The 27,993-nt window shown below is 39.0% G+C and overlaps 1 long non-coding RNA gene and 1 pseudogene across 1 annotated transcript; both read right to left on the bottom strand.

Moving 5' to 3' along the window:
- Nucleotides 1-3,164: 3,164 nt before the first annotated feature.
- On the bottom strand, nt 3,165-3,261 carry LOC138836042 (U6 spliceosomal RNA; annotated as a pseudogene).
- A 7,021-nt stretch (nt 3,262-10,282) lies between these two features.
- Nucleotides 10,283-16,684, bottom strand: LOC138836033 (uncharacterized). Its single transcript, XR_011374871.1, has 3 exons — nt 16,580-16,684; nt 14,352-14,485; nt 10,283-10,345 (listed from the first exon to the last, which is right to left on the bottom strand). It is a non-coding gene; the product is annotated as an uncharacterized lncRNA (long non-coding RNA).
- Nucleotides 16,685-27,993: the final 11,309 nt, after the last annotated feature.

Here is a 27,993-nt window from a genome sequence, read left to right as displayed (position 1 = left end):
TAGGACAAATGATAATATGCCTTATTACAAAATAATACATGAACCATCACCACCCTTGTTACATTTTACATGCCTCTCCAAATGTGACCACTTAATTTATTTTTAATTAATTGATTACCTTATTAATTCGTTTGGTGCTAATACTAGGGCTTTAACTCAGGGCCTGGCTTTGTCCCAGAATTTATTTTTTATTTCAGTTTTCTCAAGGCTAGCATTTTACTGCTTGTACCACAGCTCCATTTCTAGCTTTTGCTGGTTACGTTCAAATCAGAATCTAATGGACATTTTTTTTCTTGGTCTGCTTTCAAACCACAAACCTCAGATTTCATCTTTTTGATTAACTACTACTAAAGACATAAGCCATCAGTGTGACTTCTACTTTTTCCTCTATAGTTATCTAATGCACATACTTAAATAGTAATTTAAAGCTGAGAGTATAGAAGCAAGATGTACAGTGATGATACTGTCCTGTCAGAAATTCAAGTTAGTAATGTAAATTATTCTTAAGACCATACACAAAAAATACCATATTATAGTGTAAGAGAACTCACTATTTAACATATGAGCTTTAAGAGCTTTCTAATAGATCCATTATTTATTGTTACCCAACATTAGAAAAATGTATGAGGCATTGGTAAAATAGAAGTCCTTTGCATGACTACAAATATTCCTTTTTTTAAAAGACACTTGCTTTCATCTAAAAAGTAGGCCTGTCTATTGTCTTCATGTGATTTTGATGATTGAAAGTGCTTAGTGAGAAGGTCAAAATGTATTAGTAGTCCTTCATTATCAATTCTCATTTTCTTCTTGGAGAATATAATAATCAAATCAATAGTTCAGAATCGGCAAGCAATACTTCAGAATCATGCTTCCAGTGCAAGTGGATCACCAGTAAGAAATCCTCAATACCAATTTCCACAAAGTTTTGTCACACATACAATCTCCCTGCCTTCTCTAGCTGCTTTACTACCCTCTTATTCCTTCATTGTACAAGAAAAGTATGATTCAACTGATTTCAGTCAGATCTGTTACTAGAACTATCAAGGATTTATTTTACTGTCTGTAGTTTGGTAAAATTATGTCTCTTTATGTAGGCTACTAAAAATGTATTTACTAACTTCAAGTAAATACATAAATTCGATTTCCATCTCTTTTAAAAAATAAAATTTTGTTTGCTCTACAAATTGATCAGAGGCATGGATTATGTGGCTAGCTACGTCATTACACATCTTTCTCTTTCTTTCTCTCTCCCTTTCATGGTTCTCATATATAACACGATTGCTCCATAATTATCCTAATTTATTTTGCTTTTATATTTTTTGTTGTATCATTTCACTTTTTGCTCTGCCATTTCCCAAATCATTTATATGGAAGGCATTATTTCCTAGTTTCTCATGCCTAGAATAAGCTGCACATGGAGACATCACTGGTCCTCATTTTCAGTGTGTACATTTGAATATGGAGGAATATCTTTCCTCTGCTCTCCATCAATTCCCTACTCTCCAGTTAGAATAATTTCGAATAGTAAAATTGGAAAAAGAGAATATAAATCATGGTGAATAAACAGTTGCAGAAAATTCACTGGATATTTTTGACCAGTTCAACCAATGTGAACTATTAGGAAAATACATGGACACCTCATTCCCACTGGCACTCAAAGTTTCTGGTTAGGCAATTCTTAGGAATATGAAGAACAAATGAAAAAATAAGGAATGATATCAATTGCAAGAAAAAAAATGGAGAAGGATCCAAGCAAATTTCTTCATTGGGCTGCCAAAAATATTCGGCTTACTACAGTGCGGAGACTTCTTTCCCACAAGGCCACTCATGTGAATAGTAGGGATGACGATGAGTATAACCCTCTTCATTAAGAAGCGTACAGTGGACAATTAGACATTGTCAGTGAGTTGGTGTCTCAAGCGGCACATGTAATAACTGTAGATGACTGGACACCCCTGCACAGTGCATATACGTGGAATAATACCAGAATGACTTCTTTATTACTTCATCATGATGCAGATACCAATGCCCAACTAAAGGCCTCTTGTCCCCCTTACATATTGCTGGTGAGAATTGAGCTAGCAAAGATACGCTGAATCTCCTTCTGTTGAACCATTATATAAAACCAGGCCTGGAGAACAACATAGAAAAAATTGCATTTGATATTGCCAAAAGGATAAGTATGTATCACTACCTCTATGAAGTTGTGGAAGGCTGTACAAATTGTTCACCTATGTCCTAATGGTCGGGTTAAGTTTCTTAAATTTCAAAAATGCAAGTCGATCTTTTGTGTCCCTACAAAATATTTTCACAATCCAAATAAGAGCAATATATTTTATTTTGGTCTGTCATGGGGCTTGAACTCTGGGCCTGGGAGCTATCTCTGTGCTCTTCAGCTCAAGGTGAGCGCTCTACTACTTGAGCCTCAGCTCCACTTCCAGTTTTCTAGTGGTTTATTGGAGATAAAAGTACCACAGACTTTCCTTCCCAGGCTGCCTAGGAACCATGATCCTCAGATCTCAGCCTCTTGTGTAGCTAGCATTATAGGCATAAGCCACATGTGCCGGCAACACCAATATTTTACTGTAAAAATTCATGGATTCTGCGGAATTCTTCCAAGTGAATTGCCTGCATTGGATGTCAAAATGTATTTAATAGTTTTTGTATACATGTATAATGATTTCTCCAGAGTTTGTGATTTTTTAATCAGAAACAATTTTAACTTACCTGTTGAAATGAGTAGTACAGAAACTAAAATATTTCTGGTGCTTGTCTGAAAAAGTATATTTTAAAATATTCTATATTCTATGTTTGCATAATGTTCATAATTTATTTTATTTTCTCCTAGATATACTTTGAATTCTACATTATTTTATAATATTTAGGTTCATTAATGTGTCCTTTCTGATTGCATTCCATATAGAAACAGTTTGATTCTTTTTTTTCTAGGTCTTAATATTATTTTTCTTTGGGATAAAATGACAATGTTGTCTAATTTGAAAAGTTTTGTAAAGTTTATGCTTTGTAAACGCCTTTCTGAGGTGAATATTTAATACACTGATGTCAACCTAAATTTAATTATATGAATTACGTGTATTGTTACAGTTGTAATTTTATAATCAACTTTTTAATAACTGTTTTTCATTTCTTGCATCTGAAGAATGAAACATATGGAATACTTCTCAAATTTTCATATTATCCTTGTGCAAGTGCCATGTTAATCTCTGCATTGTAATTTGAGTATTCATGCTGCTGAAGCATGTAGTATCCTCTAAATTTAAGTAGTTAATGATGCAATCTTTATACAAGCCTATATAGGCTTGGGTGCCTACTTGTAACAAGGAAACAGTAATGTTCCTAACAATGCTATCGATCTTATTTCCCTAAAATTCTGTGAATAGTAGAAATAATTATATTGATCAATCGATTGCTCACATTTGCAAATTTTTTGTCAATGACTATCTTAAGTCTTTTTATTTGGAATTTGATCATACTCTCAATTATTTATAGATAGGTCCAAAGGTGATGGCTTTTTCAAGTACTTATTTATCCAACTGTGTTAGCTATGTGGACCTAATGGATTCAAAGTAAGCGTTGCTTAAGAGCTACTTCTAAACTTCTTCAGCTGATATTTTCCCAAATGAGGTGTTACTGGCACAAATGTCTACCTGAGCCTTTACCCTTCTTCCATGTGGGAACAGACCAACCAGAAAATCATACCCTGACAGCATAGATTGTCTTACTAGAACAAAACTAATCTTGGTTACAAGGGATCATAGAGAGATGAACAGTTCAAACAGAACTGTTCAGACTAGAAGGTATTTTATCAAAATATAATTGTTTAATATACCTTCCATTTCAAAAGTAGCTAAAGCCAAGAAGGTGAAAAAATTGTTCTTATGCATGATTACTTAATGTCCTGGCCTGTCTACCATCCAACCAGGCAGGAACTTACACTACTGCCTTTTTATCACCAAATATTTTCATAGTTGCAAGAGAAGTCCATATGTTTCTCCTTGTTATTAGGCATTAAATTGATACTGTTTTAATCACAGTGTTTCCTCTTGCCTCCATGCTGTAAATCTACAAACGATAAAGCTTTAGGTCTAACTTTATCAAACACTAAGGTAGAAATAATGGAATAATACTTTAAAACAGAGTTGCCTTTGATACAGTAACTACAACAGAACAATGCAAACCTGTGCCTTTTAATTATATTATATATAATTATGTATTTTATATTTATATGTGCTGATTTTATATTTCACACAGTAAAACTTACTAGAATTAGTTGATATTTTGGCAAATAAATTGATATTTATTTATTCTAGTAAATAGAATTGGAATATAAATAATTAGGTTTAAAATATATATTAGAATATAAAAAGTATCAATGCAATGTCTTTAGTATAAACTTGTGATACATTTTAACTTTTCTTGGTCTTCTGAATCCACATGGTAAAAAAAAAAAATGTTTCCCTCTAATCTATAATGCATTTTACTCTGCTGCTCTGTTTATTGTTTTAACTCTCTTGTCCCAAACTGTTTTTCTCCATATTTTGGAAGCATTCCTATTGATTATACCCAAATTTTGCTAAGATGTCTAAAAAAACATTATTCTTCTGCAGTCCCCATGGATCCTAGGATCCCAGGTCCCAGTTATCTGCATCATCAAATAACAGGGGCAAGACTTCTCACCAAGGCCCATGCAACATGTCAGCACATAGTAATTGAAGACCAATCTCAATTTCTCATTTCCTATATTTCAGGGCCCCAATTCCTTGAGATGCAGGAATTAGCAGTAAGCAATTGTGGAATGCAAGGCAACTTAAAATGAAGAATGAAATAAAATTTGAGAGAAAGTACAGTAATTAAAACATGCAACTTATAGATGACCAGCCCATATGAGTGAACAAGTTCACAAAGTGTCAAAAGATTATTTTTAATACCCCTCCCCTATGATTAATGAAAGATTTTATTCCAACATAAGTGGGCCAAAAAATAGTTCCTTGAAGGATAGATCCATAATTGGTCTACCAAAGCCCGGAAAACTTGACTTAGAAGTCAAATGTAATTCAGAAAAATATTTGAAGCACTAAGGGGTGCTTCAAAACACTGGGACTTCAGTACAACATGGTTCTGTGGTATAAAAATGTCACTCTCAAACCAATGATAATCTACATTTAATCTTCTGAAAGTGTATTCCTTTTCAAATAAACTTTTTAAAATCACATTCGTCAAAATGACATTTTACAAGTTGATGATACTTAGTGACATTACAAGTTTTTTAAGTGTAGGGAGCAAGTTACAATAGAGTTGAATTTTTTACACAGCACTAATGCCAAACACGTTCAACCATTCATTAAAGTGTAGAAATAGTACCACCCACAATTTGTGTTTTTCAGTAAGGGCCTTCCAGAAATGTGTTAAATAGGTTAGCCTCCTAAATTTCAAACCCAAACGTGAGCTAATAAATTTCATCATTTAATAAGGTACACTTTAAAAAGTCACAAATAGTTGCCTTATCATATGTTATTTTATGTTTTCCTTCTGTCTAATATAGTAAGAAATATGACTTTAAGTCTTGAATATGGGTATTCATCAGAGATATGACAAACATAATATCTGTCTTCTATTTTTATCATATTCCTCTTTTGGAATAAATTTTAATTTTCTTCTTTTTCCAAAACTTATAGGCAGTAGAAAATATTATTCCATGTAAAATAAAAGAATCACACCATTGTACAAAGCCATTTATAAAAATTCGTAGTTAGGAATACATTCTAAGCCATTTTTTTAACTTTCTTTTTGTCTAAAGATTAATCTTCCAAATGGATGAGAATAAAGTCTTGTTTAGGTGCTTCACCTCCCCAGTCTCCAGCAAATTGTTGCTGCAGATGAATCAATTATGGAAATATAAGCTGACATCAGTTCAAGAATATGCAGGATTGAAAGTCCATGGAATGCATATAAACCATTCAAAGTATTAATAGACAGTTTAACACAATGACTATCAGGAAGTTGAAACCAGAGAAGAATTATAGTAAAGACATAGAATGAATGAAAAATGAACAAGGGGCAAGTACAGCTAGAATATTCAATGTACACACATGATAAAGGAAGTGGAAAATTGGAAATAAATCTTGGAGAATGGGTTGGTTGAGAATGATGGAAGGAGTGACTCAGATCTAGGAGCGTTGGACAATTAGATGGATATATTTAATTGTAAAACAATTGCACAACCTTTTAAAATTCAGTTAAAAAACACAAGAAACAAAAAACAGAAAAATCACAACCAAACAGCAATCTCCAGAGAGTATGAATATGACCTCTCAAAATTTTAATCAATTAATGAAGGGCAGTCTTGGGAAAAGCAAACAAAACTGTTCAAAGAGAGAAGTTTGGGATAGGGGAGAATTTTCAACAGAATTAAATAGATTGTCTAAGGTTATAAATCACCTACATCTGCTGCAAATAGTATCTTTCTTCTACGAGTTTTCTGTCTGAACTGGATAATCCAGTTCTGAGACACATTTGGTAGCTTGTGAGGTTAGTGTGGAAGAAACAAGATCATGAACCCATTACTCCACTGGAGAGAAAACAATACTCTATATTTTCTCTAATATCTCTTCACTACTCTTTCTTCATACTTTTAAGTCAATTGATTTTGAATTATATTTTTCCTTCTTTCTTCTGGCAAAGTAATTCATTAAATATTATTTGCCATTTTCTTCTTTCATGCTGTTTAATTGGCCATTGATATTTAATGAGTCCATTAAATATCCCTCTTGCATTTGGTTGCCATGAAACAACATTTATGTTAATGAGGAGAAATCTAATGTAAAACTTTGTCTCCAGAATACAGCCCTAGAAGCTGTGATCACAAATATTCAGCTATTTTTTTTCTTTTACCTTAAAAGACTTCTTGTGTCTAAAGTGCCCACAAAAATAAGTACTCCATCACTTGTTGGTTCAATCAGAATTGTCTAAGCTCAAAAATATATTTTCCTAACAAGATGCTTATAGGAAACAAAAAACACTGCACTTTTATCTTCTCTCTTAAGATTCTCCTTAGATACCATATCAGGAACAGTGAAGTTATTCTAGGCAAAATTATTTCAATAGATTATTTTTCTCTTGGTCTTGAATTTGTTCACCAAGATGTCTGGAGGACAATAGAGTTAAATGACCCATACCTTGGAAGACAGTGTCTGTTACAAAAGGACAATGCTTTTATGTCCTATTTCTATGTCCTCCTTTTAGCTCTTGCCGGAGTTCCAATTAATCACAGCTTCTTGGCTTCATGTCTAGTGAAGCTGAAGGACTATATGGGCTCCACCACTGTTAAATCTTCATTATTTCTCTTTTAAAACTCTTTAAATTGCCTCATTTGGACGTGGAATTTATTTTCATGTCTTCATTCAATCAGTTCTGCATTGTAGTGAGCCAAATAGGCTCTGTAAACTCACTTTAGGGAGTAAAAATACTAACACAATTTATATCAAAAAGTTTTGGCCTCCCTTCACTGCTGAATACAATATGCTTAGCTAAGTCTTCTAACAAAACTTTTTTTATTAACTTTTCCATTTGCTCAATTCTTTTCTGAACTTTTTGGCATATGTAATAACAGAAGTATTCACTATCTCATATTAATAAGGATATTACTTTTGTGAGCCATTTAGAAATGTGAAATCATTGGTTTGAAGTATCCAATCAGATTTTTTTCTGTGTTTCATTGCTTCACATCCAAAGACATTGTGGAAAGTGTTATAAACAAAAATGTGTAATCCCAACACCTTCTTTCATTGTGAAGGGCACTTTCTCCCTAAATTGTTTGACTCAAATTATCTTTTTCAGAGAATTGCTCTTTGGTAATTAAAGGTAAATTCACAAATTTTGATGCCTTATTTTTTAAGAACTTTGAATTTAAATTCCAATACAACCTTGTGTCAAACAGTGAAAATATATTTCCTGGGTAAGGATAATTCCAAGGGACCCTACAGGATTTACAGGTTTGTTTGTTTAGTGTGAAAAAGAGCCATCTTCATCCACATTGTTCCCTCTCTACTAAGTCTCATTGGATTTCTTTGCATGAAAACTATTCTTCCAGGCAATTTAAATTTTTGTAATAGGCTAAGTTGTTAAAATTTTGAACAATTAAAATTTACCTGTCATAACTTTAAAACTCTTGAAAATCCTTTATCAGAACCGTGAATTCACCAATCCTAATTCCACCATTACCATCAAAAAGTTAACATGTTATTTTCATGATATATTATCCATGCAGCTATTATATTCCAGTGGCTTTGTTATGCATATATATAACCATATTAGCTGATGCTAAGCAAAATTAATTCCAAGATATGGAACCAGATTTTTTCATTTGTGGTTGTTGTTTTTGATGAACTATGTGATTTCTGTTTTCTTTGGGTTTTCCCCCTATGGTTTATCATTTTGTATTGTATAAACATTTACCTTAATTAGCGAAGGGAAGAGGAAAAGCATAATGGTGAGACAAAGGACAAAAGGCAAACCAATGCAATAGCAATACTCACAAGACAATATATTGGAAATGTACATTACAACTTGTGAGGGATGAAGGGATGAAGGAAAACTATGAGAAAATGAGAGAAGGTTAACAAATTTGAAAAGTTATGATTTAATACCTTACAATTACTGTAACCCCACTGTACATCACTTTGATAATAAAATTGAAAAATAAGCTGCATAAAATATAATTTCACTGTATTGGCACAGGAAATAATATTCTTTATGTAGTAATATTTTAAAAATCAATACTATTTGGCATCTAATTTGAATTAATTACCCCTTATTTATCAGAGGGTGATCAACTTGAATGTTATCCAACTAGACAATATTTTCACAATATACTTGCCAAAATTTTCAAAAAAGAATAAATTTAGTACTTTCTCATTCTAAAACAGAAAACTGTTTAATGCTATGGAAACCCATAACTTTTAAAAGTAAGTAAGTTGTTAAGAGGACAGAATATATGTGTTCTTCAAAATTCCTATGACTAATAACTACTCATTTTTAAATTCTTAACATTTCTGAGAGATTCCAAACAGTACCTGTTTGCATGTTATATAATTCTGCAATAGCTGTAGTTTCCAATGGGGTGTTACAGACTGAGAAGTCAACAGAAAAATAGCCACATTCTGGTAGAGGATAAAACTATGAAGCATATGTAATAATTAATTCTTCAAGAGTAAGCTATTGTTTATCAGATTAAGCTATTATTTCTATGACCATCAATCCCAAGATTTATGCCATAAAGTCATCCTAGCCCAACAGTTTCCAACTTTTAAGGGGCACCTTAAAATTCCTTAATTCACATCATGAATACCTTATCTCTATTTTGAAAAAATACTACACCTCTGCTAATGTGACGCCCTCCTTATTCTGAAAAGAACACTACAATACATTGAGCTGCATCATTTTTCCTCCGCTAGTATTCTTGAGATCAGAACACTTGCAAATATTTTTTATATTTATACTTTTTTAACTATCATAGATATTCAGGATGCTAAGATAAAAAAAAATATGTTTCAAAGCCCACCCAGGCAGGAAGATTTCTTAGAATCTTATCTCCAAAAAAATTCTCCACAAAAGCCAGACTCAAGTGGCACTGAGGTTGAAGTGGTAGGGCACGAGACTTGAGCATCAACAGGCTCAGAGACACTGTCCAGGCCAAGAGTTCAAGCTCTAGGATGAACCAATAAAACAAAAAACAAAATTGAAAACAAACCCCAAACCTAGCATTTTTCTCCATGTATACAGAGGCACGTAAATAAGGAAATGACTTCCTGTGTTACATATAGGTAGAAGAAAGAAGATGTCACACAATTACTCTCTTCATACCATATTAAACCAAATCCTTTAAAAATTGGTTTTTCTAAATGTATAAATTAATGTCATCCATTTTTTGGCAACTCTGTCTAGATTATTCACATTAACATAGTGTACATGAACTGTGGGAATTATCTATTAACTATGTTCTAATTATAACTCTCTTGAAAGAATATCTAGACAAATAGAATGCCAGAATCATTTGTGAATTTTTCAATTAATCCCTCTACTTAAAAATAATTTTGTAGTATACTATAGAATATGAAATTACAAACAAAACCAAAAAATATATTTTAAATCTAAATTCTAATTTAACAAGGTCTACAAAGTCCTACATTAGATGAACTTTGCTATTTCTCCAGATTTAAGCTTTTGTAATACTTCAACATTAATTTGGAATCCAACAGAATGAGGCTTACTTACTTTTGCAAATTTTTGGATGGGAATCATGAGCTATTTTTCATCTAGGAATGTTCTGTAATGATGAGAGCATTTAAAACACAAGTGAGGATATATATGAGTTGCATTCAATAGGAAACTTGACTTCTCAAATCATAATGACAAAATTAGCCCAAACTTCCAACTGTGTATTCCATTTTTGTTGTTTGGTTTGTTTTACTGAGACAAAATTATTCTACCTGGTCCAGGGAAGGTATCGTTATGTAATTCCACTCTCTATTCTCCTGTTTGAGTGCTATAATTCCAAGCTTGTAGCACTTTGCCCTGCCATAGTTTGTTTATTTAATCTAGAAACAGACTAGCAATTCTGAACTTCTCCTATGATCTTATCCACTAGACTGAATGCTCAGACTGTTTATGTACTATTTTCAAAGATGTTTTAACATTTGACACAGGATATGAACATTTTCAGATGCACCTGCAGGGTTCCCTGACTCATTCTACCATGGATCTTATAATAATAATGATTACTTAACTCTCTTACTATCTCTGTCCCTACCTATGTAATATTCTCAAATTCTGGGGGAAAGATCACTTGAAGGCTTTCTAATATTTAAAATTATCATTTGATTCTAATCTTACTCAGGACTTATTTTCTATTGTTTTCTAACTTTTCTACATATTCTAAGAGTTGTTTCATTTGTGTCTTTTTGTGTGCACCTATAAGTGCCTCTGTGTGTATGTGTATGTTCGAATGTATGTATGCAAAAACCTAAAGCTCTTATTCAGCAATGTTGCTCTTGACTGGTATTCCAGCTTTTGGCTGATTAATTATACGTAGTGTCTCAAAGCCTATGCTGTCCAAGCTAAATGCAAATTGAACTTCCCAGACTCCTTTACATTCTTAGGTTTTATTTTTCCAGGAGTATCAACTTTTAAACTTCAAACACTTTTGTGAGTGTAAAGTCTAACGTGTAGCCCAGATTTTTAACTCAAGAATTCATATAAAGATAGATGAACATATACATTACATATCCTGAGTGTACACTGTTAGAAATGTGATCCTAAACCAAGTTGTTGTGAAATCTGAGGATTGGGGTTTAAAGCCAGCACGGGTAGGAAAGTCCTGGAGACTCTTTTCTCCAATAATTACTAGAAAATTGGAAGTGGCACTGTGGCTCAAGTGGAAGAGCACTAGCCTTGAGCTGAAGAGCTGAGGGACAGCAACCTGTCCTATGTTTCAAGGGCCACAAACAACAAAAACAACAACAAAAAGAATATAAGAAAAGGAAAGAATAAGAAATGTGATCTTAGCCACCAGGTTCATTGCTGGTATAATTCCTGTTCTCTCAAGATGGATTCTTTTTCTCCAGTTACATCTACTCTCCTATATCTGACTTGCATTGGAAACAGAATCATTCTTCCATTCTCCTTTTTGCACATTTACGTGATTAGCAAGCATAATTTAGAAAGGCAGTGGCCTCATGCTTCATGTTCCACATAGGAGTAATGCTTTCTCTATATTATTCCCATAAATCTACATATTGGATTTGGCTTTATTTTTCAATGTTTTCTTATTTGTTGAGTCTTCTATATTTTATTGAACACTTGTACATAAACACAGAACTTCTTTTTCTCCTATAGTTGCTATTGTTTCTCTTACTCTTAACTCATGTACACTTGGGAAATTAATGTACAGCACATAGACTCACAAAAATGATCTGAGAACCTTCTTCCCATTTAAAATTCACCTTAATTGACAGAACACATAGGAAGTTTGAACAAAATGTTCTCATGGATAATGTATTTATAAGCAATTTAAATTTCATTTCTCTTTACTAAGTTGTCTCTGAAACACATGTTACCTCATGGCCAAAAGTATCCTTGTGCTATTTCAATGAAGCCAGAAAACATTCATTTATTTCTGGAGCAGCACCATAGATTGTTACTGGAAGTAAGTGGAAGTAACTGTTACTGGATGTGGAAACTGATCCTAGGAGAGGAATTGAATATAGTGAAATGATAAAGTTCAAGTTAACTATTGCTTTCCTTTTTACTATATAAGAAAAGGATCCTAGGCTGGAAGGAAACTCTGTCCCTGACTTTTGTGAGTGTGTCCTTTACTCATATAAAACTTGTCTGTGAACTTCTGGTTGAGAGTATAAGGAAACAATATGTCATTTGAAGGCCAGTATAGAACAAAAGGAAGTCACTTTATTTTAAAAATGTTCTATTGTAAAGAAGCAAAGATATGGAGGTTTTGAAGTGTCTTATGGATGGATGTTTCACTCCTGAGATGATTCTCTTGTTGCAGGAATCAGTTATCAATTCCTTTAGTCAAGTCCTGAGTTTTACATAGCAATAAGGATTCCAAAAAAGCAGGATCCAGTGAGTATGATCAGCAAAAGCAGCCTATTTTCGGACCACCACTATTTTAAGGAGAGTCCCAAAGAAATACCCAGGGTTTGTTTTGTTTCCTTGTTTATTTAGTTTGTGCTGGTTCTGGGGCTTGAACTTAGAGACTGGCCCCTGTCCCTGAACAGTTGTCTTTCTTTCCAAAGTGGCCCAAACCAATACTCCGCTGCTTGAGCCAAACCTCCACTTCTGGCTTTTTTGGTGTTTAATTACAGATAAGTGTTTGACAGACTCTCTTGCCTGGGTTGGCTTTGAACTAAGACAGTAAGAAATCTAAGTGACCTCAACTGTATGTACTTCTCTTTTGAACCAAGAAATATTAGATGAAGTTTATTATAAAGTTACTATTTGACAATTTTTAAAAAAGAGAATATGTTTAGCAAAGAAGCCATAACAAATAACTCAGCAAAAGTAGGTGCACTACTAAATCATTTGGGAAGATTACTATTGACTTCATCATTCCTTTGAGGGAAACTTAAAGCCATATTTGTAATTTTTTGTTGGTTGTGATTATTGAATATTGATCCTGGGCATTGTCTCTCAGCTTTTCAGCACAAATTGAGCACTCTACCTCTTTAGCTACAGCACCACTTCCGAGTTTCTGGAGTTAATTGAAGGTAAGTGTTTCATGGACTTTCCTGACCAGGCTGGCTTTGAACCACAATCCTCTGGTCTCAACCACCTCAGTAGCTAGGATTACAGACATGAACCACCAACACCCGGCTCATATTTGCATTTATGTGCACTTAATGTCACTATGTAGACAAAGAATGTAAATCTGAACCAAATGATGTGACATTGAAGCTTGTCAGAATGATTGAGTTAGCAATAAATATGTCCTCCTTTCCCATTTTGTTACATTAATGACCCATGAGCCATGGGACTCTTACATTAGCATCCTCTTTCATCTTTGTAGGTGTATTTAGTATCAGAAAATGTTCACAGAGAAATATAGAAAGACAGATTTTTAGAAAGCAAAGTAGATCAGGTATGAAAGAACAGCATAGAAGGAGGTACATTTATCACACAGAGATTAAGAACTAGCCTAGGAGATTTTGAATGTTAAAGGGCAATGAAGAATAAGCCTAGCTGATAACTAGTTCTTCAATATCCAAAAATGGTTTCCTAGAACGGTTTCTGCTATACCTTAGTTACTATCATTTTTTCTTTCCATCTGGAGTTATTCCTTCTCTTCTGTCACAACTGTTAATTAGCCTCTGCCCTTTTGGTGCGATGACTTGCCAAAAGAGTTTCCAAATCTCACTTAGACTGTTGTTGTTGTTGTTGCTGTTGTTGTTTTGGCAGTCCTCGAGCTAAAACTCAGCACTTGGGAATTATTCCTCAGATTTTTTTTTTCCTCAAGGCTAACCATCCAACATTTGAGGCACAGGACCACTTCCAGTGTTTTCTTTTCAATTTATGTGGTACTGAGGAATTGAACCCAGGGTTTCATGCATGCTAGGCAATCACCATACCATGAAGCCACATTCCCAGAACCCGAAATGACTTTCTTAAGATGGCATTACATTTTCATTCTGTAACTATGTATCATAATTTTAACCAGAAATTTTTGCTAGAAAAGAACATTGAACACAGTACTGAGTCCAGTAAGGCTAGTTGGGCAATGGATTACTGTCACAGTGTAGGCAGGGCACAGAGGGATTTACCTCTTGGAGCTGGTACAACAGAGTGAGCAAGACAGAGCCTGACCCACAGTCTACCTCCAGAATGAGAGGGCCACCTTGGTTCCAACCATATGGGGATGCTGGGCCACCTCCTCCAGCACCCATTGAATCAGTTCCTGAGAGAGAAAGAGAAAGAAAGTAGGTCAGAATTACACTTAAGCCAGGTGCCGGTGGCTCAGGCCTATAATCCTAAGTACAATGGAGGCTGAGATATGAAGATGGTGGTTTATAGCCAGCCCGGCAGGAACATCTGTGAAACTCTTATCTCCAAAAACCACCAGAAACCTGGAAGTGGTGCTGTGACGCAAGTGGTAGAATACTAGCTTTGAGCTGAGGAGCTTGGGGAGCTGCCCCAGGCCCAAAGTTCAAGCCCCATGACTGAAAAGAAGTGGACTTCCCACCACAAGAAGTGGACTGAATAGCGCCCATTGTCCTAAGGAGCATGGCAGAGAAGTCAGGCCGAGCTTCCTGTCAGCTAGGAGTCATTAGTAGGTCACCTGGCTTCTCTGTGCCTCAGTTTCCCCAGCTTCAAAAGTGAACAAAATGAAGGATCCTGTTACGCATGGGGATAGGGTAATAAAGAGAGCCATGTTTTGTTTCATAATCCTATACCTGTTTCACCATTAATAACACACACCATCTGAGATCTTTCTGGGAATCTTCCTATCATATGGTCACAGAATTGCCAAGAAAAGGATCAGATGGCCCCTCCCTCTGTGCCTGTCCCTGTTCCAGATATCCCTCTGTATTAATCCTTTGTTTCCTCAACTGTACCATGAGGAGATTGAAGTCCAACGGTTGAGGCCCAACCCAGAGATTCACCTCTGGTCAAGAATCGGCTGCTGTGGACTTTGTTTGGGACAATCCATCTAAACTAATGACTGAGTGTGGTGCTACATGTCTACCATCCCAACTACAGAAGACCGGGCCTGGTGGCTCATGCCTGTCACAGATAGGAGGACCATGATCCAGCCCAGCATGAGCATATATTACTTCTCCATCTCAGAAATGCCCAAGACAGAAATGCTTGACTCGCATGGTAGAAGACCTGACTGGCAAGCCTAAGGTCTTTAGGTCTAACCCTAAAATACCAAAAAGAACCAGAATCCCAGTGCCAGAGGCTCATGCCTATAATCCTAGATACTCAGGAGGCTGAGATATGAAGATCACAGCTCAAGATTTAAGATAGGGTTGGCCTCGCCCATCAGACATCATGATGAGAAGACCCAGAGTCTGACCTATGATGTTGCACTCCATACCAGCAGAACTCGTATCCTTACTAAGTGTTGGTCATGGTCTCTGTCCCCTTGGGAAGCCATCCCCTGCAGGCCAGACTCCCAGGTCCTCCAAATATCCCACTGCCACCAATCAGGCTCAAGGGAGTACCCAGCCCCATTGCACACAGTTCCCTTGTTCTTGTAATTTAACAGTGCTGGGTCCCCTTCAAGCCTCTCACCTTTCCAGGCCCCCAGACCTCAGCTGTGAAGCCCATACCTGCCTCAAAGATAGCAGGTAGAAGTTACCAAAGCATTCTGCCTCCTTGTTACAACCCAATTCTACACACACACACACACACACACACACACACACACACACACACACACACACACACACATCCAGACTGGTGACAGAAGACTCATCCATGCAGCACCTGCAATTTGCCAACTGATCACTCACCTGAGCACAGTCAGGCTGTACAAGGAAAAAGATTATCTCTCTCTCTCTCTGTCTCTCTATGTTTCTCTCTATGTGTTTCTCTGTCTTCAGGGGAATCGTTGACCGAACACAGAACACAAGAGCTCACACAGGAAGGGTGTCTATATTCTGCATCCAACACCTCCAATCCCCAGAAAAAAAGAAAAAGACCCCAGAAGGCAGGTGTAGACATGCTCCTCCCTACCTCTGACTAAAGCCACCAGGTTTTCACCAGAGAGAGGAGGGGTGAAGATGTGCGGCAGTGTGGCTCCCACTACTCCAGGCCAAGGGATCTGTGGCGCCCACTCCTCACCCAACCATATATCTCCTGGTTTCCTGGGACACTAGCCTCTGGGGATGGGGGTGAGATCCTCGGGTCAACACCCACCCCTACCCCTGGGGCACATTTGTGGCATGGCGTAGGCCAGACTGTGGGGCACAGGGGAGGCGCGGGTCCAGGTCAGAGAGGAGGTGATATGGGGTGCAGGGTGCAGGGATGTGTGGCAGCCACTCACATGTGTTGCTGGCAGAAGCTGTTGGGAGCTGCTACAGGTGGGGCAAGCAGCAATGGCAGAGGCATGACACACGCTCAGGCCCTGAGCAGAGGACAGGGGAGCCAGGACCAGGTCAGGGCAGCAAGCTGGCTCATGGCACACCATTGCACCATTGCCTGAGGAAACCATGGGTCTGAGCCCACAGCACCAGGTTTGAAATGCTGCTCCATGGGGAAGGGGGGGAGGGGGCCAGAGTTCAGGCAGGCACATGATGGGCCTGAGGAAGCCCTTTCCTCCTAGGCCTCGAGTATTTTACTCAGCCACCTCTACCTTTCTCAACTGCTGGTAGTGGTGTCAACAAACAGAGGGAATCATGGTGCTACTGGTCGGCATGGAATGTGGGTGTGGCCACCATTCTTGTATCCCATTGGTCAGAAAGAACCATGAAACAATGGGGGTGTGGCTGGAATCGTGTGATGCAGGCAGAATGGGAGGAGTCAAAATGACGCAGCCCATTTCCCAGGGAACTCTGTCCATGCCAGTTGGGCACAAGAGGGTGACCTGCTTTAGCCGAATGGCTGCACAGATTGTTGTCTATGTCTGTTTGTTCCCAGACCTTGAACTCAGGATCTGGGCACAATCTGTGAGTTGCTTTTGATCAAAGCTAGCTCTCTACCACTGGATCCACATGGCTTTACTTCTGGCTTTGTTGGCACTAGTTCGACAGGAGTCTCAAGGGCTTTCCTGTCTAGGGTGACTTTGACCATGATCCTCCTTTCACAACCTTGTAAGTTTTAAGGAAGACTCCTGAGAGCCACTGATGCCTGGCTAATCATTGGTTTTGCTGATGTTCTTGGACAGACCTGTGAGTTCCCTATCCTCAGGTTGAAGTGGTAGGAGCTGGAGCCCACAGTTTGAATCCTGGTCCTACCACCAACAAATGGCAGGAGATCCTATGAAACTCATTCCTATTCATATGACTACCAAAGGAATGTGATGTATATCATGATTAAATGGGCAGTACTTGAATGATTTGAGGATAAAACTATACGCAATTACATTATAGGACACTGGTCGATATTAATTAATACTTTATGAAGCATTTAAACAATCACATTCATTAAATGGAGGCCAAATGAAATACCTATGAATTGGGCATCACATAGCATGGAGATGCTATTTTTTCTCCTGCCAGGACTGGAATTTGAACTGGTGGCCTAGGTATCCCTGCTGTTGCACTGTGTAGAAAGGGGAAACTTGTCGCTACCGCCTCGACCACCAAGGAAGACGCGACACCGAACTCCTCTCTGCAGTTTATTCAGGACCTTTGACCAATCTTCTGACCCAACCCCGGGGAGAATTCCCCACAGCCTTAAGTACCCGCTGGGTAGCCAACCCTGATACACCACGTGGGAACCACCAATAGGTTCAGGTGCACGGAAGCAAGCCAGATTCTTTGCCTTAGCCATATAAGGAGTTGTTTACCACAGAGAGCACTCGCCATCGGGAAGGTGGAGGGCGGAAGCCAGCACCATCTTCCAGGTGCGGCCTCTCGCAGCTCTCTACAGTTCCCCCTTTTTTGTTTAAAGAACACAGATGAGAACAGAGGTCTGATCCCTGTTGTGCAATGCAAGGACTGCATACAAGCCTTCTCCCAGAGGGCACCTTCTCTAGGGATGATTCAGCCTGTCCATTGATTCGTTTTTCACAAGGACGGGAAAAGGCAACTCGAACCCGTGTGCAATCAAACATGCTCTCCTCGAGGGCAAAACTCATGCCTCTCGACTGCAATACTTTGGCATTGCAATCTGTGTTCATTGTTTTAGGGTGGCAAGTCACGCTTGGGGGGACTGACCTGCTCCAATGGTTGTAAAGGCTTGGATAATCATGGCTGCACTGCGACACTGAGAACCTCTAATTTGGCAAATGCACCACAGACATACCAAGGAGGCTAACACCAGGAGGCCTGTCAGGGCTCCCAAAGCTGCCCACTCCTTAAGATGATTCATAGCAGCGGAGATCCATGAAGATAACCCCTCCGCCAATCCGGCATCCACTCGTGTCGAGTTCACCGTGACGATGGCAACCCTGAGCTGTTCCATCAGGCTGTCGAACTCCCCAGTTCAATTACCTAAAAGATAACTAGACAACTGTTTAGACAAATTTGCAGCGTTTTTTGAATAGGTTTTTTCCTGGGCCTGAACTCTGGGCCTGGCACTGTCCCTCAGCTCTTCAGCTCAAGGCTAGCGCTCTACCACTTGAGCCACAGCGTCACTTCTGGCTTTTTCTTTTTGCTTATGTGGTGCTGAGGAATCAAACCCAGGGCCTCAGGCAGGCAAGGCAAGCGCTCTACCACTGAGCCACCTTCTCAGCCCCTTCTGGGTTAATTGCACCACAGCAGCAGCTAATCCAGCATTAGTTAGTGGTCCGCCCAGCTCTCTGCAAACTTTCATCCATGCTTCTAGTCCCTTATTCTTATATAGGGTTATGGCAGCTCTGCATTCCTTAGTGCATTGCTCATAAACAAGCTGTTTAATTAATGGCATGGCTGCGTCTGGGTCACCAAAAATTCTGCCAGCGGCCTCGACCATATGGGCAACAAAGTCCGAAAACGGCTCCATAGAGCCCTGCAGGATTATGGTGAGATTGCCACTCATCTCGCCTTTATTTGGTAAGGCCTTCCATGCCTTTATGCCAATTTTATTGATTTCTTCATAAACTTGAACCGGGTAGCCTATCTGCTGATTGGCAAATCTCCCCTGTCCAAGCAGCATATCTCTGTCCCAAGCTGGGTTTCCCGCAGCCTGATTGGCCGCAGCCTCTTCACTAGCAAATTCAATCAAAAAGACCTTCCAATCTAAATACTGACCTGGGCTCAAACAAGCTCGTGCGAGCCCACTCCAATCACCGGGTGTCATGCAGTGTCTGTTTAGGGCCTTCACCTGGGCCACAGTAAAGGAGGCCATGATTCTGTATGTCCGCACAGACTCAGCTAAAGATTTTATAACCTTAAAATCTAAGGGTTCATGATACCACTGTCCCTGTGGATCCTGAAATATTGGACAGGCTAGATGTAACTCGGTTCTGACCGCTTTCCACATGCCTGGGCTGAAAGAACAGCTGGGGCTGCCACTTCCGCGGTCCTCCACATAAAGCAGAGGGGCCGAGGTTGCGGCACAGCACATGAAAGGCGTGCCCTCCTCTTTCTTATCTTTGTTTTTTCTATTTGTTGTATGAGTGATTGTAGTTCCTCTAAATCTGTAGACTCAGAGGTCTCTAGTTCAGCAAGATCGGGATATAACCCCCCCCCCTCCTCCTTTTCGCTGTCTGCCCTTTCCGATCTTTCTTCCTGAAGCATTTCTAGGGTGGTCTGACCATTCTCTACCGCCTCACTGCAACGCTGGTCCTCAAGACAGCCTCTTATCAGTTTCCATATTGGTCTCACTCCGCTCTTAAGTGTTCCTTGTTCAGAGGCAAAATCTAGGTCCCTCCCTAGTTTCTCCCAAGAGGCCACCGTGAGGCTTCCGGAGACAGCGAACCATGGGGCAACGATGTCACATTCATCCAAAAATCTCTCTAAAGTACTCTTTTTTATTTTTAACTTTTTTGAGTGCAGTAGCTCATTGAGAGCCAAAAAAATTGGGTGCGAAGAAGAAGCAGCCATGTTTTAAACATTTAAAGCTGGTAAACAAACTTTTACTTTTACTTTTGGCTACTCTATTGACTAGCCCCGGGATCTCACTCTCTATCTACAGAGAAGAGCAAAAAATCCCCCCCCCTCCCCCCTGCTCTTGTTGCTTACCTGGGAACTTACCGGTGCACCACCCTGACGGCAGAGAGTTCTGAGTCCTCGTTGGGGTTATGGCTGAGTCCCCGTACGGACCACCACGTGTTGCTACTGCCTCGACCACCAAGGAAGACACGACACCGAACTCTTCTCTCTGCAGTTTATTCAGGACCTTTGAGCAATCTTCTGTCCCCAACCCTGGGGAGAATTCCCCACAGCCTTAAGTACCCGCTGGGTAACCAACCCTGATACGCCACGTGAGAACCACCAATAGGTTCAGGTGCACGGAAGCAAGCCAGATTCTTTGCCTTAGCCATATAAGGAGTTGTTAACCACAGAGAGCACTCGCCATCGGGAAGGCAGAGGGCGAAAACCGGCGCCATCTTCCAGGTGCGGCCTCTCGCAGCTCTCTACAGAAACTTGCCTCCTTGAATTCAAGAAATTCAAAGTCTCTTCCTTAGTCCTGAAATCGATGCCCACCACTAGAAAACATCCTATTTTTGTACATTTTAAATATATGATTTATATTTATATACATATGTTGATTCTATATTGCATTCAGTGTAGTTATTTATTTTATTTTTTGTTTTATTCATGTATTGACTTCTCATTTTATTGACTATTATGACTCATAGAACAGTGATTACATTGATTACATAGGATATAGGTTTGCATATGTATTGCACATCCTTCCTGACACCCAGGACTTTCACAGGAAAGGAAAACGTGTCAGCATCAACTTCTTACTACATGATTCATTTTTTGGGAGTGCTGGAATCTGAACTCACAGCCTACAAGGTCCAATTCATGAATGGGTGAGTGTCAGCCTGGCATCCTGTGGCAAATTGAGCTGACAGACAGTTCTGAGTACCTGAGATCGAGTCCCAGCGGTTGACAAAATAAGAACAGATTGACATCCAGATGGTAGTACACTAATAAATATATATTTTTATAGAGTGCCATAGATGTCTATACATTATTTGGTTATATAGACTACATTCCTACCAATTCTTGGGTATTTATAATGCCTCCATATAATTAATGTTATTGTTTTCATTCTTAACAAACTATTAAGTAAATCAATCAATATCCTGAAATTATTACATTCTGTAAGTAATAGTATTATTTTAATGCTTCATAAATATTAAATGAAATCAGTCTTCTGAAATGATGCTGTCTAATTTTATAGGAGCATCATTCACCATCAACTCATTCAACTGTGACATTGATAATATTACCTTGTTATTCCCATGGATGGGAACGAGTCTCTTAGTATCTCCTGCCATTGATTGGTGTCAGGACTAGGATTGAAATCAAGGCCTACATTGCCACGTGGACCTATGACTTCCTCAATAGTCTGACAACCTTCAGCAATGCAAGGTGAAGTACCCTTTGCAACAGTGTCATTCAGACTCAGGAGGGTCACCGTGCAAAGGAAGAAAACATAAAAAGGCCATCTCGCTGCATTTTTTCTGTACATTTTTGCCACACAAGGCTTGGGGGTCTAGGATCTCAGGATCTACTGTATGTTCAGTGGCTGCACCCCAGCATAGGGTGTCGAAGCTGAGGCAGAGTTACCACAACCTGAGTTCAAACCCCCTACTGAGCAAAAAATAATTAAAAGAAATTAGCTCCCTGGCTTGCAATTCACCCCATTTATTCTGCCAGGCTTTGGATTTGAACTCAAGTTCTGGGTAAATCTGCAGCACTGTGTTAGAAGGGCAAGCTCACCGTACTTGAAGATAAGAAAATCAGGCCTGTACTCTAAGCCAAAATTCAAGTCCCAGCCTTGGAAAACATACTATTTATATACATTGAAAATGCAGGGTTTGTACTTACCTATGGATGTTCAGTCCATACACGTTTGGTGTGGTTGTTCCTTGTACTTTTTGTTTTATTCATTTATTTACCACTGATTTTACTATGATGACACCCATTCCCTTTATTATATTGATGACATCCTATCACATGGAATCTAAATTTGTAGACGTGTTCTCCATCATGCCTTACAATCAGGACTCTCAGAGAAAAGGAAAAAAGTTTCACACTGGGTTTCTTACTGCATGATCCAATTGTTGGTAGTGCTGGGATCTGAACTCAGGGCCTAGCAGGACCAATTGGTGAATTGTTCAAAGTGACCACACCAGCCTGTGAGCAACAAAGGAGTTAGGCCATTCCCAGGATCTGACATTGATCCCCAGTGTGGGTCACGATAGTCATAAATTAATAATTAAAACATAGGATCAATATTTACATATATGTTTGGACAGCATCTTGCCTTTGGAGTACTTTTTCTCCTCATTTTCTTTCTTATGTAAGTATTGTGTATTTTACTGAGTAAGGTAACAAATATAACAGTGCTTACATGGAAGACAACCTATTGCCCTGGCTATAGGGTTTCCTATGCATTCTCCATCCACGCTGTGACTCAGGACTCTCACAGGACAGGAAAATAGGTGAATCGATGGGCTTCTCACATCAGGATTCATCTTTTGGCAGTGTTGGGATTTGAACTCAGAGCCTATCAGGCCCAATTGGGGAAAGTGTCAAGGTGAGGACACCAGCTTGTGAGCAACAAAGCAGATAGGCCCTTCCCAGGACCTGACATCAAGTCCCAGGGAGGTCCAGATAGTCATGAATTCATAATTTAAACATAGCGTCTATATTTACATACATGTGTGGACAGCATCTTGCATTCAGTGCACTTCTTAATTTGTGTCGAATTCATGGAATTATTGTGCATGTTACTGAGTATGGTGACAGGTATAACTATGCGGACATGGATGACAACCTGTTCCCATATTTATAGGGTTGCCTATACATTCTACATCCTAGTGGAAGCTCAGGACTTTCACAGGAGAGGAAAACATGTTCAACGACTGGCTTCTGACAACAGAATGAATCTTTTGTCAGTGTTTGGATTTGAACTGAGGTCTGGGTAGCTCTGTTGCACTTTAGGGGAAGGAAAATCTCACCATCCTTGAAGACTACAATGTCAGGCCTGGTCCAGGGCCTGATTTGAAGCCCCAGCACGGGACAAAATAACAAGCCTGCCTTTTTAAAACATAGGATCTCTCTTTACCTACAAGTGTGGTATGCATCTTGCATTCAGTGTAGTTATTCTTTTTATTTTGTTTCTTATTCATGGATGTATTGTGTATTTTATTGAGTATGGTGATAGATATAACTATGCTGACATGGATAACAACCCATTCGAATGGTTATAGAGTTGTCTATATAGAATTCTCCATCCTCGTTGAGACCCAGTACTTTCATTGGACAGGAAAACAGGTGGATCGATTGGCTTCTCATATCAAGGTAAATCATTTGGCAGTGTTGGGATTTGAACTCAAGGCCTAGCAGGCTCAATTGGTGAATGGGTCATGGTGAACACACCAGCCTGTGAGGCACTAAGGAGGGAGGCCATTCCTAGGACCTGAGATGAAGCTCTGGTTGGGGCCAATATAGTCATAAATTCATCATTTAAACAGAGGATCTATATTTCCATACATGGATGGGCAGCATCTTGCATTCGGTGTAGTCATTCTTTTATTTTGTGTCTTATTCATTGATGTGTTGTGTATTTTCTTGACTATAGGGTAACAGATATAACTGTGGTGACCTGGATGACAAACTATTCCCATGAGTATAGAGTTTCGTATACATTCTCCATCCTAGCTGAGACCCAGGACTTTCACAGCACAGGAAAACTGGTGCAATGACTGGCTTCTCACATCAGGGTGAATTTTGGCAGTGCTGGGATTTGAACTTTGGGCCTAGGAGGCCCAACTGCCCAATGGGTCCATGTGATCACAACAGACTGTGAGCCACTAAGGAGCTGGTTGGTTCTCAGGAACAGAGATCGAGCACCAGGGGGCGGCACAATTGTCCTGAATGCATCATTTAAACATGGGATATATATTCAAAGCTATGTGTGGACTGCATTGTGCATTTAGCATTTAGTGTAGTTATTCTATTCTGTATGCTATTCATGGATGTATTGTGTATTTTCTTCAGTATATGATGACAGGTATAACTGGGCTCACATGATAACAACCTATTTCCGTGGCCACAGGGTGGCCCCTGCATTCTCCATCCTAGCTGAGACCCAGGACTTGCACAGGAAAGGAACACAGGTGCAACAATTTGCTTCTGACATCAGGATGAATCTTTTGGCACTGCTGGGATCTCAACTCGGGGACCAGCAGACCCAATTGACGAATGGGTCCATGTGAGCACAGCAGTCTGTGAGCCATTAAGGAGTAAGGCCGTTCCCAGGACCTGAGATGGACCCCCAGGAGAGGGTGTGGGGGAAGGGCACACAGCAGTCATCCATTCATAAGTTGAAGGTAGTATGCAAATAAGTACACAATTGTATAGAGTAGGAGAGATGATAACCTGTGATGGAATCCAATCTACCATGTGTCTACTGAATTTTGGATCTTTCCAGATGCCTTCATTTCATGACTATGATGATTATTGTCATGCTTAATCAACACTGCTTTACAAATAAGTGATACCCCATGAGTCTTGCCTATCATTTCCTAGTCATATCATGCATTAACTACTTATTCGATGATATCAATCGCATTCCATGACTTTTCCTGTATCTCAGGATTTTCTGCCATTGCTTTCTCATGGGGGTGGGCTGAATTCAAGCCTCAGTCATGGAAAACATACTCCGTATATACATTTTAAAGATAGGATTTATACTTCCATACAGATGGTCAGTAGATACCGTGTTTGGTGTGGTAGGATTTATACTTCTATACAGATGTTCAGTCCACATTACGTTTAGTGTGGTCATTCATTTTATTTCTTTTTTATTCATTTATTTACGATTTATTTCATTGACTTTCATGACACCTATACCATTTATTACATTGTTTACATCATATCACATACCATCTAGATTTGTAGATGTTTTCTCCATCATGCCTGACACCCTGGACTCTCCCAGAAAAGGAAAACATATATCACACTCGGCTTCTTACTCAAAGATTAAATTTTTGGCAGTGCTGGGATCTGAACTCAGGGCCTAGCAGGCCCAATTCATGATTGGATGAGTGTGAGCACAGAAGCCTCTAGCCTATTAAGCTATCAGGTGGTTACCATGCACTGAGATCAAGCCCCAAGTTTGGCCAAAACAGCAATACATGGATAGGCAGAAGGTGGTATACAAATAAATATATATTGTTAAAGAGTTCCAGAGCTGTTTATCTATGACTGAATGACATCTACTACGTTCCTACCAACTTTTAGGTATTTATTATATCTTCATTGAAAAAATATTATTCTTTTCATGCTTAATAAACTATTAATTAATGTCAATCAACATCCTAGGATTATTGCATCCAATTTTAGGCTAGACAAATGCATGAACTACTCTTTCAATCTGTATTCTTATGCATAGGCATGAATCTCTTGTGATCTCAGGCCATTAGTGTGTAAGGATTAGGATTTGAACCCAGAGCATATGTTGACATGTTGGCTTATGGCTTCCCTGATAGCCTGCCAGCCGTCAGCAACGGCAGGCCAGGTCCACTTTGAAACCATGTCATTCAGACCCAGGATGGTCACCATGCAAAGAAAAACTTGTAAAACCCTGAGCCCTCTACAGCTCCCCACTTTTCGTGCTGTTGTGCTTTGTTTTTCTTCCTGCAAACCCTCTGTGCCTAGGGTCCCAGGATCAGCTTTGGGTCTCGAGGCTGCACCCCATCCTAGGGAGAGTGAAGCTGAGTCAGAGTTGTCATGACCTGAGTTCAAGCCCCTTGGTTGGCAAAATTAATTAACTAATTAATTCATTAATTAACCAACTAACTAACTAAATTGAAATAATAAAGCTCCTTGGTTTGGAATTTCTTCCAGTTTTCTTTCCTAGCCTGGGATTTGAACTCACAGTCTTGATGAATCCGTAGCAATATGACGGAAGGCTCAGAGTTGCCGTTACATGAGTTCAAACCCCATGCCAAGCCAAAAATAAATAATTAAGTCACTAACCTCAGCAGGGAAGTTAGTTGTGAAGATGGGAGGGAAGGGATGGTAGGGGAAAAACAAACGAGGAGGCAACAATGCTCAATAGGAAATGTACTCATTACTTTGCTCATGTAACTGTGACACCCCTGTACAACATTTTTAAATGAAAAACATACAAAAAATTATGTAGTGCTCAAGAAGCACTTTGGGGGTAAGGGATGAATGTCTGAATAGCTGTACAAAATTCTACACTGATTTTTTTCAGTGTTCAGTATGGAACTGAATAAACGTAACTGTTTCTGTTACAAAAATTAAGTCACTGTCTTGGAACTGGGTCCAATATTTCTGCCATTGCTGGGATTTGAGCTCACTGTCTAAGTAACTCTTTTGCACCTTGGGTGAAGGCTAAGCTCCTTGTCCTTGAGGGAAAGATTTTCAAGCTAGTGTTCCCAGGGCCTGAATTAAGGCCCTGCAATTGAAAAAAATATTTGTATACATGTGTAATATAAGATATATAGGTACATATGTATGTTTATTTCATATTATGATTATTTTTGTATTTAATTTTTTATTCATTTAATTGTTTATTTATTTAGTATTATTATACACATAATATTTATTATGTTGTGTACATATATTATAAAATTATACACAATAATTTAGTACATTGATTCATGCTCATTTTTCATTAATACTTTATTAAGTGTTGAAACATGATATATAATTAAATCGAGGCATTTGTCAAGTCATCACATGGTTAGACTATGTCCCTAGTATGAGCTTTGTCTTATTTATCTTGGACAACTTCCTATAGGGATTTGTTTAGATGATTTATACTCAAAAGCCTTTTCTTGTGGATAGGCAAGTTGAGGGATAAAATCATAAGGTTGGGGCTGGAACTGTAGGTTAGTGGTAGAGAGCTTACTCAGCATGCTTGAATGCCAGGGTTTGAATCCTCAGTGCCACGTACTCAGAAAAAGCCAGAAGCTGTGGTGTGGTTCAAGTGGTAGAGTGCTAGCATTTAGAAAAAGAAGCTCAAAGACAGTACCCAGGCCCTAATTTGAAGCCCCAGGTCTGGCCAAAACAATACGCCAGATTCCAGTGGCTCAAGAAAACTACTTTCTCAGGAGGCTGAGATCTTAAGATCACAGTTTGAAGACAGCCTAGGGAAGGAAAGCCTGTTATACTCTTACCTCCAATGAACCATCAAAAAACCCCATGTGTCACTGTGGGTCAAGTGGTAGAGTGTTTGCCTTGAGCTGAAGGGCTCACGGACAGCGCCCAGGCTTCAGTTTGAGACACACACTGGAAAAAGACTGAGGGATAATCAAAGTAATTTTCCTGTTTGCTATTTATGAGAATATGGTTTGGAAAATGAATGCTGATGTACACCAGAATTGGAGTCAGACCTCAAGGTTCAAGTGTAGCACATCCATAATCCCAGCCTCTCAGATTCTAGCATTATAAACTTGCATCCCACAAGGTTCTGAAAAGCACATTGTTGAAAGGCTTAATATGCTCCCCAAGCCCTTTGTGATAAGCAGTTGACTTGTATTGTCAATGTCATTACAGTTCTGACCCTAGCAGAGAACCAGTAACTTACACCCATCACCCTAGCTCAGGAGGCTGAGGTCTCTATCACAGGGTGAAATCTAGGACATTCTGGCTTCCT

This window comes from Dipodomys merriami, unplaced genomic scaffold (assembly GCF_024711535.1).
Source record: "Dipodomys merriami isolate MVZ:Mamm:240054 unplaced genomic scaffold, mDipMer1.0.p SCAF_247, whole genome shotgun sequence".
Lineage (NCBI taxonomy): Eukaryota > Metazoa > Chordata > Mammalia > Rodentia > Heteromyidae > Dipodomys > Dipodomys merriami.
The sequence above is the reverse complement of the archived record's forward strand: the minus strand, read 5'-3'. Positions and strand labels throughout refer to the sequence as shown.